The sequence below is a fragment of the Sus scrofa genome, chromosome 6 (genome assembly GCF_000003025.6).
Source record: "Sus scrofa isolate TJ Tabasco breed Duroc chromosome 6, Sscrofa11.1, whole genome shotgun sequence".
Lineage (NCBI taxonomy): Eukaryota > Metazoa > Chordata > Mammalia > Artiodactyla > Suidae > Sus > Sus scrofa.
The window spans coordinates 157,722,596-157,740,268 of NC_010448.4; the positions used below are offsets into that span (position 1 = coordinate 157,722,596).

The 17,673-nt window shown below is 48.2% G+C and overlaps 1 protein-coding gene across 1 annotated transcript in view; it reads right to left on the reverse strand.

Moving 5' to 3' along the window:
• MROH7 (maestro heat like repeat family member 7) overlaps positions 1-11,711 on the reverse strand; it is a 76,815-nt gene extending 65,104 nt beyond the window's left edge. Inside the window, 1 exon segment of the mRNA XM_021096584.1 lies at positions 11,425-11,711. The gene's annotated coding sequence lies outside the window, so the exon portion shown is untranslated.

The following is a 17,673-nucleotide window of genomic DNA, read 5'->3' on the forward strand; positions in this document are numbered from 1 at the left end:
GTAGGAAAATTTCATCTTGAGAAAAGATAGCTGACATAAACACAGATGAATTAGGTGTCAGAATTTGTGATAATGATTTTAGAGCACTCATCATAAAAATACTTCAACAACCAGAGTTTCTATGTAGCTCAGGGATTTAAAGATCCAACATTGTCATTGCAGTAGCTTGGGTGGCTGCTGTGGCATGGACTTCATCCCTGGGAACTTTTGCATGCCATAGGCATAGCCAGAAAAAAAGAAAACAAGAAATTCTAAATCTTTCTGAAACAAATGAAAAAAAAATTCAACAAAGAAATTGAAGTTATTAGAAATACAATAATCAAGAGTTCCTGTTGTGGCTCAGTGGAAACAAACCCAATTGGTATCCATGAGGATGCAGGTTTGATCCCTGGCCTCATTCAGTGGGTTAAGGATCTGGCATTGCCATGAGCTTTGGTGTAGGTCGCAGGTGTGGCTCGGATCCCATGTTGTTGTGTCTGTGGTGTAGGCCAGCAGCTGCAGCTCTGATCTGATCCCTAGCCTAAGAAATTCTGTATACCAAGGGTGCAGCCCTAAAGAGAAAAAAAAAATACAATAACCAAATTTAAATAGAAAATATTTAATTTCCCAGGCTAGGGGTCGAATCTGAGCTGCAGCTGTGGCCTACACCACAGCCACAACAACACAATGTCTGTGCCACATCGGCACCCTACACCACAATTCATGGCAACACTGGGTTGCCACTGAGTAAGGCCAGGGATCGAATCTTCATCCTTATGGATACTAGTTGGATTCTTAACTGGCTGAGCCACAATGGGAACTCCTAAATAGAAATTATTTTTAAGTCACAATAACTGAAAAAAAAAATTCAAACTTGCTAGATGAGCTCAATAGTAAACTGGAGATGACAGAGGAATGAACTTCAGCCAGACTAATAAAATTTACTTCATCTGAAAACAGAGACATGATAAACTAGAAAAAAAAAAAAGTGAACAGATCCTCAGGGATCTATGGAAAAGAACAAAATATCTAACATTAGTATCATCAGAGTTCCATAAGGGGAAGAGAAAAATACTGAAAAATATTCAAAGTAGTAATGGCTGAAAACTTCCTAAACTTAGGAAAGACAAACATATGGATTCAGGAAGCTGAGAAAATCCCAAATGGAACAAACCCAAAGATATCCATCCCAGAAGACATCATGATTAAATTTCTGAAAACTAAAAGCAATGGAAATAAATCTTGGAGTTCCCGTCGTGGCGCAGTGGTTAACGAATCCGACTAGGAACCATGAGGTTGCGGGTTCGGTCCCTGCCCTTGCTCAGTGGGTTAACGATCCGGCGCTGCTGTGAGCTATGGTGTAGGTTGCAGATGCGGCTCGGATCCCGCGTTGCTGTGGCTCTGGCATAGGCTGGCAGCTACAGCTACGATTAGACCCCTAGCCTGGGAAAACTCCATATGCCGCGGGAGCGGCCCAAGAAATAGCAAAAAGACCAAAAAAAAAAAAAAAAAAAAAAAGAAAAGAAAAAAAGAAAAAGAAATAAATCTTAAAAGCAACCTGAGAGTCTGCCCTAGGAAAACACTAATTAGAAGGAAAGTAGATGTCTCATCTGAAGCCACAGTGGCCAGAGAGCAGTGGCACATATTTTTCAAGTGCTGAAAGAAAGGAATTGTTAACCATACATTCAATAACTGACAAAACTATCCTTTAGGGATGAAGGAGAAATAAGGATGCATGGAATGCATGCAAATTCAACCATGCCATTCTCCTCCTAGAACTCGTCCATGACTTTGTACGGCTTTTTAGTTTGTGGGGTGGCGGTAGAGTTTATGTTTTGTAAAAAGACAGATGTTCAGGCCCCACCCTCAGAAATTCTACTTTGCTGCTCCGAAGTAATCCAGGAATCAGTGTTTTCTCAAAACTCTCCCCCTGCCGCGCCTCCCCAAAATGATGACCACAGAGCTGGGGGACAGGCCACAAGGGAAGACAGCCTGATCTGCAGTCTGATGTCTACGTTTCTTTGACCAGGACCCTCAGCCCACAGGCTTCCGTGCTCCTCCCTGTCCCCAGCTACATCCACCCCTTCCTCAGCCCTGCCCTTGAGCCACTTGCAATTTCTCCTACTGCTTCAAATGTGCTGGCATCCCTCTTAACATGGGGCCTTTGCAAATACTCTTTCCTCTTCCCATCAACTTCCCAAAGACAACCCACCTAAACCTCCATCACTTCCCCTGCCTAATGTCTAGTCACATTTCAGGTGCCAGCTTAGGTGTCCTTTCCTCCAGGAAGTCTTCTTGGAACCCTTAAATGTGGGCAAGGTGCCCTCATGTGATCACCTTGTATCAGAGGATTGCTCTATTTCTTTTTCTTTTCTTTTTGTCTTTTTGCCATTTTGGGGGCTGCTTCCGCAGCACATGGAGGTTCCCAGGCTAGGGGTCGAATCGGAGCCGTAGCCGCCAGCCTACACCACAGCCGCAGCAATGCTGGATCCGAGTCGCGTCTGCAACCTACACCACAGCTCATGGCAATGCCAGATCCTTAACCTACTGAGCAAGGCCAGGGATCGAACCCACAACCTCATGGTTCCTAGTCAGATTTGTTAACCAGTGAGCCACGATGGGAACTCCTTGCTCTATTTACTTTAGAAAGAACTTAGTGTCTGTCTGTTACCTCTGTTTTCCCAGCACATGGCACAGAGCCTAACACACAGAGAAGGTGCAGAAACATGGAGTAAGGGAATGAATGAATGATAATTCTTCAAGACAGGTATCATTATCCTCATTTACTGAAAAGTTAATTTAGTCACTCAGGAACATAAACTGATTTTTACAAAGCTCTCAGCAAGTGGTAGAAGAAGGATTCAAACCTAGGTACTCAGGAGTTCCCGTCGTGGCTCAGTGGAAATGAATCTGACCAGTATTTATGAGGATGCAGGTTCTATCCCTGGCCTCGCTCAGTGAGTTAAGGATCCGGCATTGCCATGAGTTGTGGTGTAGGTTGCAGTCATAGCTCAGATCTTACGTTGCCATGGCTGTGGTGTAGGCCAATAACTGTAGCTCTGATTCAACCCCTAGCCTGGGAACCTCCATATGCTGTGGGTGCAGCCCTAAAGAGACAAACAAACAAACAAACCCTAGGTATTCTTAGCTCACAATTTCCCTACAAGACCCCAGAGATTCTCGAGGTATGAATCACTCAGAGAAGCCACATTTTCCCATTTCTCATTCCCCATTCCCTTTGCCACTGTTTTTTTTTTGTTTGTTTGTTTGGTTGGTTGGTTTGGTTTTGGTCTTTTTAGGGCCACAGCCACAGCATATAGAATTTCCCAGGCTAGGGGTCGAATCGGAGCTGTGGCCATAGCAATGCCAGATCTGAGCTGCGTCTGCAACCTATACCACAGCTCACAGTAGTGCCGGATCTTTAACCCACTGAGTGAGGCCAGGGATCGAACCTGTGTCCTCATGGATCCTAGGCAGATGTGTTTCCCCTGAGCTACAACGGGAACTTACCCTTTGTCACTCTTAGGCCTCTAAACTAGAGGAGAAGCACAGTGAAAACCACACACCTCTCTGGATACCCAGCTATAACACACACACCCAGGGCTTTGGGGTCAGTTAGACCTGCATTCAAAACCTGCTCTGTCTCTTACCAAAGGTGGAGCCTGGCCAGGAATTCTCCCCACACTGTGCGTCTATCTTAATATTCAATCCACAAGGTAAGTGCAGCAAATAAAATAGGATAATGGAGGAGTTCCCGTCGTGGCTCAGTGGTTAACGAATCCGACTAGGAACCATGAAGTTGCGGGTTTGATCCCTGGACTTGCTCAGTGGGTTAAGGATCCGGTGTTGCCATGAGCTGTGGTGTAGGTTGCAGACATGGCTTGGATCCTGCGTTGCTGTGGCTCTGGCATAGGCTGGCAGCTACAGCTCCCATTGGACCCCTAGCCTGGGAACCTCCATATGCCGCGGGAGCGGCCCTAGAAAAGGCAAAAAGACAAAGAAAAAAAAAAGATAATGCACAGTGATGATCACAGAGCCTGGCCCCCAAGAGTTTCCCAGTCCATGTCCATCCTCACTGTCCCTTCCTTCCTCTGGGTCGGAGTTGGGTGGGGGGGTCTTGAGAAAAAGACCAAGTCTGACTTTTAGGTTCTCTGCCTCCTCTTCCCCTAGTCTATGCTATACCCTCCCTGTGTCTTCTCTCGTTCCCTCTGCTCCCCAGGACACCCCCACCACCACCACCTTCTCAGAACTTGATAGCCTAAATTCCTCTGTCCCCGAGCCTTAAGCTGCTGATGTAAAGTTCAATGCGTTACCTCCACCTGGGGCATCCACATGGTAACAGAAAATTCAGTCTTAAGTCAAAGGTATGAAGCTCTAACTGTGGAATTACAGCCAGAGGGGGGGAAAGACCTTTACCCGGGGTGGGGGGGGTCAAGGTGGTAACTGCCTTGTGGAGGCTGTGGAGGCTGCCCCACCCCTGGGACTTTCCCAGAGCCACCCCACAGCTTACCTAGGCTCCCCCCATCTCGGGCAGTGTTACGGTCTTTGTGAGGTCACCATGACTCAGAATTCCCAGCCTATGAGGCCCCTTCTCATGCCCACACAGTGGGAAGAACAGGGAGGCGTCCTTTCAAAAGAGGAGCTATCTTCAGACCCTCCACCATGGCCTGGAAATAACCTCGCTCAAATGAAGACTGACCCCCTTGCCCGCATTCCAGCCTCCCCATCAAGCCCTTCACCCTGAGACATCATGCTTCCATTTATCTTGGGTGACAGATCCGAGGAACACTGCAAGTCTGGGGCGCAACAGACCTAAGATGTGAATCCCCTTTGTAATCTGATGGCCTGTAATGAGGAAACCCGCAGAGGGAAAAGACTGGCCCAAGGTCATGAGCAAGGACACTGCCTGTGTCCTTTGTCTCTTCCCTGCTCCACCCTCCCTCCACAGGCACAGGTAACAGTGTGGAGCAGGGCAGGAAGGAGGGCCAGGCCAGGACACCCGGGAGGTGAAACTTGGCCTTTTTTTTTTTCTTTCTTTTTTAGGGCCACACCTACTGCATACAGAAGAAGTTCCCAGGCTAGGGGTCAAATCGGAGCTGTAGCTGCCAGCCAATGCTTCAGCCACAGCAACGCTGGATCTGAGCTGTGTCTGTGACCTACACCACAGCTCACGGCAATGCTGGATCCTTGACCCACTGAGCAAGATCAGGGATCGAACCTGCATCCTCAAGGATACTAGTTGAGTTCATTACTGCTGGAGCCACAATGGGAACTCCCTGAAACCTGGATTCTGTGATAAGGAAATGAAGACATTATCTTCTTAAAGAAAAGCTGTTTAACATGAGCAATAACTAAGCTAATTAAGGTAACAGTCAAGGAACTGTGCACGAAGCTGGATCCCCGCTTACCCAGATCATTAAATCCTAGGATAGTCTGTGTACATCCTGTGAGGTTTTGAGCACTGTAGCCCAGAAACCTGCCTCGTCACAAGCCGTCCCCACCCGGGGATTCCCTCTGTCTACCTGGGATCTTGCCTTTTCTGCCCCACCCCTGGCCCCCTGGTCCAGCTCCTGGGCCTGCACCTCCCGCTCCCTCTACTGCTTAGGCGCCTCCACCTCTTTCTTTCCCTGGCCTCTCAGTGCAGCCTCTCCTTAAAAATCCTTCCAGCAAACTTGCTTTTCTCCCCGCAGCCCCTCACTCCCCCTTTAGCTGCAGTGACAAGAACCTCCCCCCTTTTTTATGGCTGCACCCATGGCATATTAAATCTGAGCCACAGCTGTGACCTGTGCACAGCTGCAGCAATGCCATCTCCTTAACCACCATGCCACAGCGGGAACTCTGACCTTTTTTTTTTTTTTCCATCTTTTAAGGGCCTCTCCTGCAGCATATGGAGGTTCCCAGGCTGGGGTCAAATCAGAGATGCAGCTGCCAGCCACAGCCACAGCCACAGCAATGCTGGATCCGAGCCGCGTCTGTGACCTACACCACAGCTCACGGCAACACTGGATCCCTAACCCACTGAGTGAGGCCAGGGATCAACCCTCATGGTTCCTAGTTGGATTTTTTTTTTTTTTTTAAGGAACCCTTTTTTGACTCCTCCCCTGGCCTCATGCACCCAATTACCCACCAAGTCCTCCTGTCTCTGTTCTTTTTTTGTTTTTGTTTTTGTTTTTGTCTTTTTGCCTTTTCTGGGGCCGTTCCCACAGCATTGGAGGTTCCCAGGCTGGGGGTCTAATCAGAGCTGTAGCTGCGGGCCTCTGCCACAGCCATAGCCACAGCAACTCGGGATCCAAGCCGTGTCTGCGACCCACACCACAGCTCACAGCAACGCTGGATCCTTAACCCACTGAGCGAGGCCAGGGATCGAACCCGCAACCTCATGGTTCCTAGTCGGATTCATTAACCACTGAGCCATGACGGGAACTCCAATCCTCCTGTCTCTGAATCCATCCTGACCTCCAACTCCATGCTTTCCATCCTGGGTGAGGTCCTCCTTTTCAGAAGCCCAGATTCTGATCAGTCTTCTCAATAATGTCCTGCAGGACAGGCTCTCCCCGCTGCCAGCTACCTCCATCCTGCAGCCAGGAAGCACCCCTGACAACTCATTTCCCCCTTAACACCTCCCACTGCCCACAAGGTCAGGTCCACGCTCCTCGGTCTGGCATTGAGGCCCCTTTACAGTCTGCCTTTGCCTGCCTGTCCACCTTGTTTCTGCTCCATTTTTCAATGTGTTAAATGTGTCCCAAAGCACCACATATATATATACACGGAAAATTGCACGTGCCATGTCCCTTGTGATGAATCTTCATGGAGTGAACACCCACTGGCACCCAGATTTAGAACACACCCAGGACCCCAGAAACCCCCAGTCACTATCTTCCCAACCAAGGGGAACCACTATTCTGACTTCTAACAGTACCATTTAGACTTGCCCTTTTCTCTATATAAATGGAATTACATAGCACAGACTATTTTGCTGCCGGCTTCTTGGGTTCAATATTAAGTTTGTGAGATTTTTACATATTTTCGCACATGGCAGTTGCTCCTTCTCTCAGTGTTGGCCCCCCTCTGGTCTCCTCCTGCTTCCAATCTCTCGCCATCGCCTTCGGGTAGTTGTTCTTATATATTGTGTCCAGAGTTCATAATTTTTACCTCTAGGAGGGTCGGTCTCATAGGAGACCTTGCCAATATCAGAAGTAGAATTTCTCCTTTTTAATCTTATTTTTCTCTTTTTTGTCCTTTCTTTAGGATTATTTACCTTCCTTTTCTTGCTCCTTTTTTCCCCTTTTTCTTTTTTCTGCCTCACCCATGGCCTGAAGAAATTCCTGGGCCAGGGATCGAATCCTAGCCACAGCTATTAACGAGGGGCGAAGCATTGACTACACTGGATCCTTACCCCACTGAGTCAGGAGGAAATCCCTACTCTAGCCTTTTTTTTTGGGGGGGGGTGTCTTTTTTGCAGCATTTGGCGTTTCCCAGATTAGGGGTCAAATCAGAGCCATAGCCACCAGCCTACACCACAGCCACAGCAAAGCCAGATCCAAGCCGCATCCGTGATCTATGCCACAGCTTGCAGCAATGCCACCAGATCTTTTACCCCATGAGCAAGGCCAGGGATCTAACCCACATCCTCATGGATACTAGTCACATTCTTAACCCGCTGAGCCACAATGGCAACTCCTGCTCTAGCCATTTCAGCAGGCATGCTTTACACAGAAAAATCTAAAATGAAGTAATGCTATTATCCTCCTTCAGAAAAATCAAAAACCAAAAGACACAAGGACCTTAGAAGAGTTAATGCTAATCAGTCAACTAATATACTATTGTTATACTTTATTTTGGGTCTGTTCTGTTTTTTAACTCCTATCAATTAAACATCATTGTTTTATGCAATTTGAGTTTGTTTCAATTTAACCACTATCTCACCAATATTTTGGCTGACCACATAACAGAGCAGGAACACATGGGCTTCTAGAGGCAGACCCTCCCCCTCCATGTCCTCCACCTGTCTACTGTTTGTAGAAAAACTTTAGCCTCCCAGGCTTCCCTGAGTTCCCATGGATAAATTAAATCAGAGAAGTGAGAAAATGCAGAAGAAAAGGAAAAAACCGTCCAGACAAAATAATAAGTTTAGCCATTAAACAAAGTCAAGGACCCTTAGTTCCTTCTCAAGGGCTATAGATAATACTCTGAGCCGTATCTTTGAGCTGCAGATGCTAAAACCCCCACGAGGTGGAAGAAGCTAACGTATGCTGCCCTCAAGCAGGTACATCCCCCATCTTTTGCCACCAGCAGGTTGATGATACTGACTGCGATGACCTCACCGCCAACCAATCAGAAGAATGTCCACAAGCTGGCCAGGCACCCCACAACCCCCTTCCTTCACCCTCTCTTTATTTATTTTAGTCTTTTTAGGGCCACACCGAAGGCATATGAAGGTTCCCAGGCTAGGGGGTGAATGGGACCTGAGGCTACCGGCTTACACCACAGCCCACAGCAACAAGGGCTCCTTAACCCACTGAGCGAGGCCAGGAATCGAACGGGTGTCCTCATGGGTACTAGCCAGATTTGTTTCATGCTGAGTCACAAAGGGAACTCCCACCATTTCTTTAAAAACCTTTCCCTGAAAGCCATCAGGGAGTTCAGATCTTTCACGTACTAGCTGCCTGAACTCTGCTTGGCGCCTGCAATAAACGCTACAGTTTCTCCCCCACAACCCTGTGTCAGCAGAGTGGCTTTATTGCACGTAGGTGGGTGAGTGGACCCCAGTTTGTTTCGGTAAAAACTGTTTTTAATTTAATCCCCAACCTTCCATCTGGGATCAATTTCCTTCTGCCTGAAAAAGAACCTTTATAAATTCCTTAATAAGAGTGTATACTAGTGATAGGCTCTTTTACTTTTTGTTTTCAGAAAACTATTTTATTGGAGTTCCCGTCGGGACTCAGCAGGAACTAATCTGACTAGCAACCATGAGGATACAGGTTCGATCCCTGGCCTTGCTCAGTGAGTTAAGGATCCGATATTGCTGTCAGCTGTGCTGTAGGTCACAGACAGGCTCGGATCCTGCGTTGCTATGGCTGTGGTGTAGGCTGGCAGCTATAGCTCTGACTCGACCTTTACCCTGGTATGGCCCTAAAAGGACAAAAAAAAAAAAAAAAAAAAACTATTTTATCCTCATTCATGAAAATATTTTCAGGAGTTCCCTCTGTGGTGCAGTGGGTTAAGGATCCAGTGTTTCAGTGCAGTGGCTCTGGTTGCTGCTGTGGGGCGGGTTCAGCCCCTGGCCTAGGAGCTTCCCCGTGCCACAGGCGTGGCCCCCCAAAAAAGAAAATATTTTCACTTTATGTAAAATTCTAGGCTGTCTGTTATTTTATCTTAATATATCAAAGTTAATATCCCGCTGCCTTCTGGCTCCCATTGGCATTTCTCATTCATCACCCCACTGGAATCATTCCCCAGGATCACTTCCTACCATCTCCTCCTACAGTTTCTGCTTTAGCAACACTGGTTTCCCCAAACTCACAATATCTTTCTTGCCTTTGTACCTTTTCTCATGCTGTCCCTTCCATCCAGAATTCTAATTCCTTCCCGTTCCTCCTAATTTCATTCGGCATAACTCCTTCTCATCTGTCAAAACCCAGAGGTATCTTCTCTAGGAAGTCTGCCATGAGCCCATCCCCGCGGCTTTGCTAGGATTTTCTCCTCTGCTCTTGCAGCACAGATCAGAACCTTCTGGCAGTGTGCTATAAACTTCTAGTTACCTCTTCATTTCCATCATTAAACGAAGAATGCTTCAAGAATTCTTTAAGAGCAGAGACCATGTCTTAGCATCTTGGCAAGCCTGGTGCAGGAGGCCTGGTCCATACCTGTATCAAAGGTCTTTAGCAAGTATTTGCTAAAGAAATGAGTCTTTTTTTTGGGGGGGGGGGTCTTTTGTCCTTTTAGGGCCACACCCTCGGCCTATGGAGGTTCCCAGGCTAGGGGTCTAATCGGAGCTGCAGCTGCCAGCCACAGCAACACTAGATCCTTAACCCACTGAGCGAGGCCAGGGATCGAACCCGTGACCCCATGGTTCCTAGTCAGATTTGTTTCCGCTGCACCATGATGGGAACTCCAAGAAATGAGTCTTATTCTTACTCTGGCCTCCTCTGCCTCAGTCTATGCTCTGTGCCTCAACAGTCTGATCTCTCCACTGAGGCTTTGCCTTTGAGGACATTGCCCAGTTGAAAGCCTTGTCCTCCGTCTTCATTCGCTGCCTTCTCTGGAGCATATGCTATGCACATTTTTTTTTTAGGGGCAACACCTGAAGCTTATGGAAGTTCCCGAGCTAAGGGTTTTATCAGAACTGCAGCTACTGGCCTACGCCACAGCCACAGCCAAGCCGGACCCGAGACACACAGATTGGGACAATGCTGAATCCTTAACACACCCAGCGAGGCCAGGGATAGAACCTGCATATATATGGATACTAGTGGGGTTCTTAACCCGGCTGAGCCGCAGGGGAACTCCCTTGCTATGCAATTTAAGATTTTTTTTTTAAGGGCCACACCTGAGGCATATGGAAATTCCCAGGCTGGGGATCAAATCGGAGTTGCAGCTGTCAGCCTACGCCACAGCCCCAGCAACTGGGGATCTGAGCTGCTTCTGTGACCTACGCCACAGCTCACAGCAACACCGCATCCTTAACCCACTGAGCGGGCCAGGGGTCAAACCCACTTCCTCATGTATGTTAGTCAGGTTCGTTACCACTGAGCCACAACGGGAACTCCAGGCTTAAGACTTTCGTAAGTCTTTCTCCCTCCTTGGCCCCTGGGGTCCTTCTCTCTGCTGGTTCCCCCTCTTGCCCTAGATTCTTTTTCTCTTAAGTCCTTCTCAGAGTTCCCATCCCCTGCCACTCCCTACGTCTGTGTCCCCTAGGATTCTGGCCTTGGGTCTCCTCTCTCTTACTTGAGGCCTCTTCCATTATGGCTTCCATCCACTTGGTTCTTGGATCAGTCAGGGTCCAACCAGGAAAGCAAGCAACCACACTATGTATTTGAAACAGAGGGAACTGGTTCTACAGTGAGCGGTGAATTGAGATGCTAAAAGGGCAGGAGGCAGAGATACGAGAGCCCAGGTTCCTGGGTCACCCGGCAGGTGTGGGAGCCACGGGAAGATGGAGCCATTCCTGGCTGGACCCGATCCCTGAGGCAGAGGGAGAAAGATGACAAAGCACGCTGCCTCCCTTCTTCTCCCACCCGCCATGCTCTCAACTGTGCCTCCCGTTGGCTGAAACGGCTGGAAGGAGACGGGGAGGCTGGGGAATGCAGCCCGCAGGGTTTAGCTCAGCACACGGCAAGAGACGAGCCAAGAGTGGATCTTCAGATCCCCGGGTTAGGTCTAACACAGCCCCAGTCCCGCACTTCCTGCCCCAGCTTGTCACCATCCACATAGCCCACCACTTACAGGACACCTGTCACTCAGCGTGTCTCGGCTGAATCTCCAGGACGGGTTCCTCTTCCCAGCTTCCTTATTTCTATCAAGCATTTCTGATGCTTGCAGAGACAGGCTGAAAAGCAGCAGGGCCTCTGGCTCCTCCTTCCTCTCCCTCTACCATGTGATGTCAATTTCCAGGTCCAAAAGCTCTTTGATGGAAATACCTGCATATCCCCCCTTTCCCTTCTTACTGCCTCCACCTAATTCAGATCTTCAGATCGCCTCTTGTCTTGCTTGGCTTCTTCTTCTTCTTTTTTTTTTTTTTTTTTTTTTTTTTTGGTCTTGTAGGGCCGCACTCGTGGCATATGGAGGTTCCCAGGCTAGGGGTCCAATCAGAACTGTAGCTGCCAGCCTGCACCACAGCCACAACAACACCAGATCTGAGCTGCATCTGCAACCTACACCACAGCTCATGGCAACACCGGATCCTTAACCCACTGAGCGAGGCCAGGGATCGAACCCTCAACCTCATGGTTTACTAGTTGGATTCATTTCTGCTGCGCCATGACGGGAACTCCTTGCTTGGCTTCTGACAAGAGCTTCTTCACTGGGTTCCCCACTTGCGTTAGCATTTCCCTGATTCATTCTACATTGCAGCAGATCCATCCTCAGAGCACAGACCTAAGAGTGTCATTAACTTGTTTAAAAAACCTACCCATCAGAGTTTCCTGGTGGCACAGCGGGTTAAGGATCTGGTGTTAGCACTTCTGTGGCTCAGGTCTGATCCCTGGTCTGGGAACTTCAACATGTCATGGGTATGGCCAAAGGGAAAAAACAAAAACCAAAAAACCTTGCCATCACCGGAGACTCAAACATGCCTCCTCTGGCTCTGCAGTCTTAGGCCCCACCTCGTGCTCACTCGGACCTAATGACCAATCAAACAGCCTTCTCCCCATCCCCCTAGGGTGTCCTGTTCTCTCTCACTCTGAGCCTTGGGTCATCCTCAAATGGCACTGCCTCTTTGCACCTCCTCCAGGGGGAACGCCACCCAGCCCCACAGCTCCACACTGATGTAAGTCTTTTGGAATGAAATTTTAACAGCAGATTCCAAAAGCCTTAAAAACGTGCTTATCATTTGACCGAGCAATTCCACTTTTGCGGATCTGGCCTAAGCACATAATCAGGAAATGTGGCCAGAGATGCTCACTGGAACATCTGCTTATTAGTACAAGATTGTAAACAATCCAGGATCCAGCATGGAAGGCAGTGGTTCCTTAAAACATGGAAACAGCCATTGAATGAGATTTTATGCATCCATTAAAAATGAAAATTACGGACTTCCTGTGTGGCTCACAGCACAACTACTAGGTGTTGCTTCTACAGTGGCTGTGGCTCAGCCCCTGGCTCAGGAACTTCCATATGCTGCACGTGCGGCCACTTGTTTAAATAATAGTAATAATAAAATAAAAATGAAAATTACAGGAATTCCCACTGTGGCACGGTGAATTAAGAACCTGACTGCGGGAGTTCCCGTCATGGCTCAGTGGTTAACAAATCCGACTGGGAACCATGAGGTTGCGGGTCCGATCCCTGGCCTTGCTCAGTGGCTTAAGGACCCGGCATTGCCGTGAGCTGTGGTGTAAGTCGCAGATGCAGCTTGGATCTGGCATTGCTGTGGCTCTGGCGTAGGCTGGTGTGCTACAGCTCTGATTCAACCCCTAGCTTGGGAACCTCTACATGCTGCGAGTGTGGCCCTAGAAAACACAGAAAGACCCCCCCAAAAAAAAAAAAAAAAAAAAGAACGTGACTGCAGCAGTTTGGGTTGCTATGGAGATGTAGGTTCAATCCCCAGCCTGAGGCCGTGGGTTAAAGTATCTGCTGTAGGCCACAGCTGTGTCTCAGATTCAATCCCTAACCCAGGAACTTCCATATGCCTCTGGTGTCGACATTTAAAAAAAAAGAAGAAAAAAAAGGAAAAAAAGAAAAAATTAGAGGAGCTCCCAGTGGTTCAGAGGGGGTAAGGATCCAGCATTGTCACAGCTATGGCTCCAGTCCCTGCTGTGGTGCTGGTTTGATCCACAGCCCAGGAACTTCTGCATGCCCCGGGCACAGCCAAAAAAATAAAAACAAAAAGCCAACCAGAGTTCCTATTGTGGCCCAGCAATAACAAACCCGCCTAGTATCCATGGGGACTCGGGTTCGATCCCTTGCCTTGCTCAATGGGTGAAGGATCCAGTGTTGCCATGAACTGTGGTGTTGCTGTGGCTGTGGCGTAGGCCAGCAGCTGCAGCTCCTTTCGACCCCTAGTCTGGGAACGTCCATGTGCTGAGGGTGCAGCCCTATGCCACAGCCACAGCAGCGCCAGATCTGAGCCTCGTCTGTGAGCTACACCACAGCTCATGGCAATGCCAGATCCTTAACCCATGAGCAAGGCCAGGGATCGAACCCGCAACCTCATGGATCTGAGTTGGGTTTGTTAATCACAGTCATGAAGGGAATTCCTAAAAATAAATATATTTTTAAAAATAAAAATAAAAAGCCAACCCTCACCGTGATAGGTAGAATAATGATTCCCAAACACAGCCACATCCTAGGCCCTGGAACCTGTGGATAAACTACTTTATATGCAAAGGAATGAAGATTGCAGCTAGAATTAAGGTTACTAACTAGCTGATCTTAAAATGGGGAGGTGATCCTGGATTGTCTGCCTGGGCTCAGTGCAGGTGTAGAAGTCCTGATAAATGGACGAGGGAGGCAGAAGAAGGGGAGACAGAGATGGTAACAAGCAGAGGGCTTGGCCCAGCCTTGCCTGCTGCGGAGATACAGGAACGAGGCCAGGAAGCAAGGGAGGCAGGCTCTAGAAGGCTCTAGAAGACTCTAGAAATTGGAAAGGGCCAGGAAACAATTCTCCTTCTGAGCTTCCAAAAAAGCTCAGCCACTCCAATATGCTGATTTTGGCCCAACCAAACCTATTTCAGACTTCCAACCTCCAGAACTGTAGAATTAAAAGTGTCCTGTTTAAGCCACAAAATTTGTGATAATTTATTGCAGTAGCAATAGAAAACACATCCACCGAAAAAGCAAAACAAAAATTCCAGTCATAAATGTCCTTTGAAAAAAGATTGGAACGTCTCTAATAGTATGAAGACAATCAGTTATAACTAGTTGGTGAATCTCTTTTTTTTTTTTTTTTTTGCGTTTTAGGGCCCCACCTGCAGCACATGGAGGTCCCCAGGCTAGGGGTAGAATCGGAGCTACAGCTGCCAGCCTGCACCACAGCCACAGCAATGCCAGATCCGAACTATGTCTGCGACCTACACCACAGCTCACGACAATGCCGGATTCTTAACCCACTGAGCAAGGCCAGGGATCAAACCTGTGTCCTCATGGATGCTGGTCAGATTCGTTAACTGCCGAGCCACGATGGGAACTCCATCTCTTTGTTTATTTTTAAAGAATGATCATTTCCTAAAGGAAAAAAGAAAAGAAAAAAACAAAATAGAAAAACACCAAAAATTAAAAATAAATTATGTTAATGATAATTTTTTTCCACATTTCCAAATTTCCCAGTATTTGTTTTTGATTTCGTTTTTAGCTGCCCCACAGCATATGAAGTTCCCAGGCCAGGGATCAGTTCTGAGCCATGGTGTGAACAATGCTGCAGCTATGGCAAAGCCGGATCTTTTAACACAATGTGAGGGGCCAGGAATCGAACCTGCATTCTAGCACTGCAGAGACACCACGGATCCCATCCCACCATAGCAAGAAGTCCTCCTGATACATATATATTTTATTTTTGTACCATTTTTATAAGGGGAAACTTTTATTTTCTCTCTTAGAGATCATATCCATCTTTTAAGGTCCAGGTCAAATGCCACCTACCCCAGGAAGCCTCCCAGATGTCTTAGACTTGGTCAGGAGTGACCTCTCTGCTCCTACAGCCTTAACACTGCACTTGGATTCACAGCAATGCTGGATCCTTAACCCACTGAGCGAGGCTAGGGATCGAACCCGTGTCCTCATGGATCCTAGTGGGGATGGTTAACCGCTGAGCCACGAAGCGAACTCCTGCACCTGGATTCTAAATGCCTCAGAAGCAGGGTCCATATGGATTCTCCCCAGGACTCAGGGGCCTCAGCCAGTGCATATTGAATGTTCAGGAAGTGGATTCAGGAACAATTAATCATCTTTCCTGAGGTAATGCAAGGGTATATTTCCCCACCGTCTGATGGGATTGTCAGTGAAGAAGGGGAGACTCTGCCTCACAGCAGCTCTCAGGGCACAGTGAGCAGAACTTCCTGCAGCACCAGCTCTAAAGATCCCTGCTCCACATCTGAAATGTGGGTGCTTCCCAACAACCTCTAGTTTTTCTCCCTACCGTATGTCGGGGTACAAGGTGTAAGCAGACAGGGTCGGGGGCCCTGGAGAAAGAGAACCAGGCATGGCTTTCTTGACATAAGAGAAGCCATTTTGTTTGTTTGTTTGTTTTGTCTTTTCTGGGGCCGCACCCGTGGCATATGGAGGTTCCCAGCCTAGGGGTCTAATCAGAGCTGTAGCCGCCAGCCTACATGACAGCCACAGCAATGCAGGATCCAAGCCACATCTGCGACCTACACCACAGCTCAGGGCAACGCCAGATCCTTAACCCATTGAGCAAGACCAGGGATCGAACCCACAACCTCACCGTTCCTAGTTGGATTCGTTAACCACTGTGCCACAACGGGAACTCCAAGAGAAGCCATTTTGGACAAAGCCATTCTGTGATCAAAGCCTGGCCACAGTGCTCGCCCTGGAACAGGTCTCAACAATTAATGATGGAAAGGGGAGGGAGGGAATGCAGGAACAAAGGAGAAGCAGTCCAGAAAGAGTCCATCGATGATAAATCAGAGTCCTAGTTCCTCCTTAAGGCATATACATAACAATCTGACACTTTATCTTTGAATTCTGCAGGAGCTAAGGCCCCCACCCAGGTTGAGGGTGGAATCACGGTGTTGACTTTTCCTGACCTTCAAGACTTGAATCAACTAAAGCCTGGACACGGTTGACCTCTGTCCCAATTCTATGCGGAATTCTCCCCTGCTCAAAGCCCTGCATGAATATGCATGTACCCTGAGTTTAAAAGTTCTGCAATTTGGCTATTCGTGGAGAAGCTGCTTTGGGAAAGCAAGTGTTCTCCATACCTGCTGCAATTTAAAAAAAGAAAAAACAAAGAACCCTTCTCCGAGTCTTTGGCTAGGTGGTATCTTTTGATTCAACTCCAAGAGGTGAGCCCAGTGTCCAGGTAACAGGTGAGGGGCGAATCGAGGTAACGCAGGTAATGGAGGCTGGGCCTGTGGTTATTCTGAGGGACGGCATGGGAGGTCACAGGGCCCCGTGGTATTGGGGGGTGCAGTGCTATGGTGGCCCTGGTGCCTGGGAGTCCAGCCTCCTCAAGCCATTTCTCAATAGTAGCTTCCAGGATCATTCTCCAATGTGCAAAGCTGATCATGTCTCTCTCTGCCTATCCCACAGGTGAAGGCTCCCCAGACCCTCCAATGGAGCCGAGCTCTTTACCGGGATGATCCAGCCCTGCTCGCCTCCTCCAGGGCACCCGTTTCCCACCCGGTGGGGTCCAGTCCCACTGCACCAATCCCACCTGAGCAAGCCCTTCTCCCGTATGCCTTTTTTCCCCCTTTCTTTTTCTATCTTTTCTTTTCTCTTTCTTTTTTTCCTTCCTTTCTTTTTCCTCTTTCTTTTTGTCTTTTCTAGGGGCCGCATCTGCCACCTACACCACAGCTGCACCTACACCACACCTACACCATACCTACACCACAGCTGGATCCTTAACCCACTGAGCAAGGCCAGGGATCGAACCCGAAACCTCAGGGTTCCTAGTCGGATTCGTTAACCACTGAGCCATGACAGGAACTCCTCTTTCGTTCTTTTTTTATTTTCTTTCTAGGGCCACACTTGCAGCATATATGGAAGTTCCCAGGCTAAGGGCTGAATCGGAGCTGCAGCTGCCGTCCTATGCCACAGCCACAGCAACGCCACATCCAAGCCTCATCTGCAGTCTGCACCACAGCTCACCACAGTGAGGGATCTTAACCCCCTGAGCAAGGCCAGGGATGGAACCCGCATCCTCATGGATACCAGTAGAGTTTGCCAGCCAATGAGACGCCACCGGAACTCCTTACTAGGACTTTCCTTCTGGAATCAAGAATACCTTATCAATACATACATACATAAAAAGAATACCTTATCAAGTAGTTAATATCTTCCATTAGTTGGGTGTTTCCT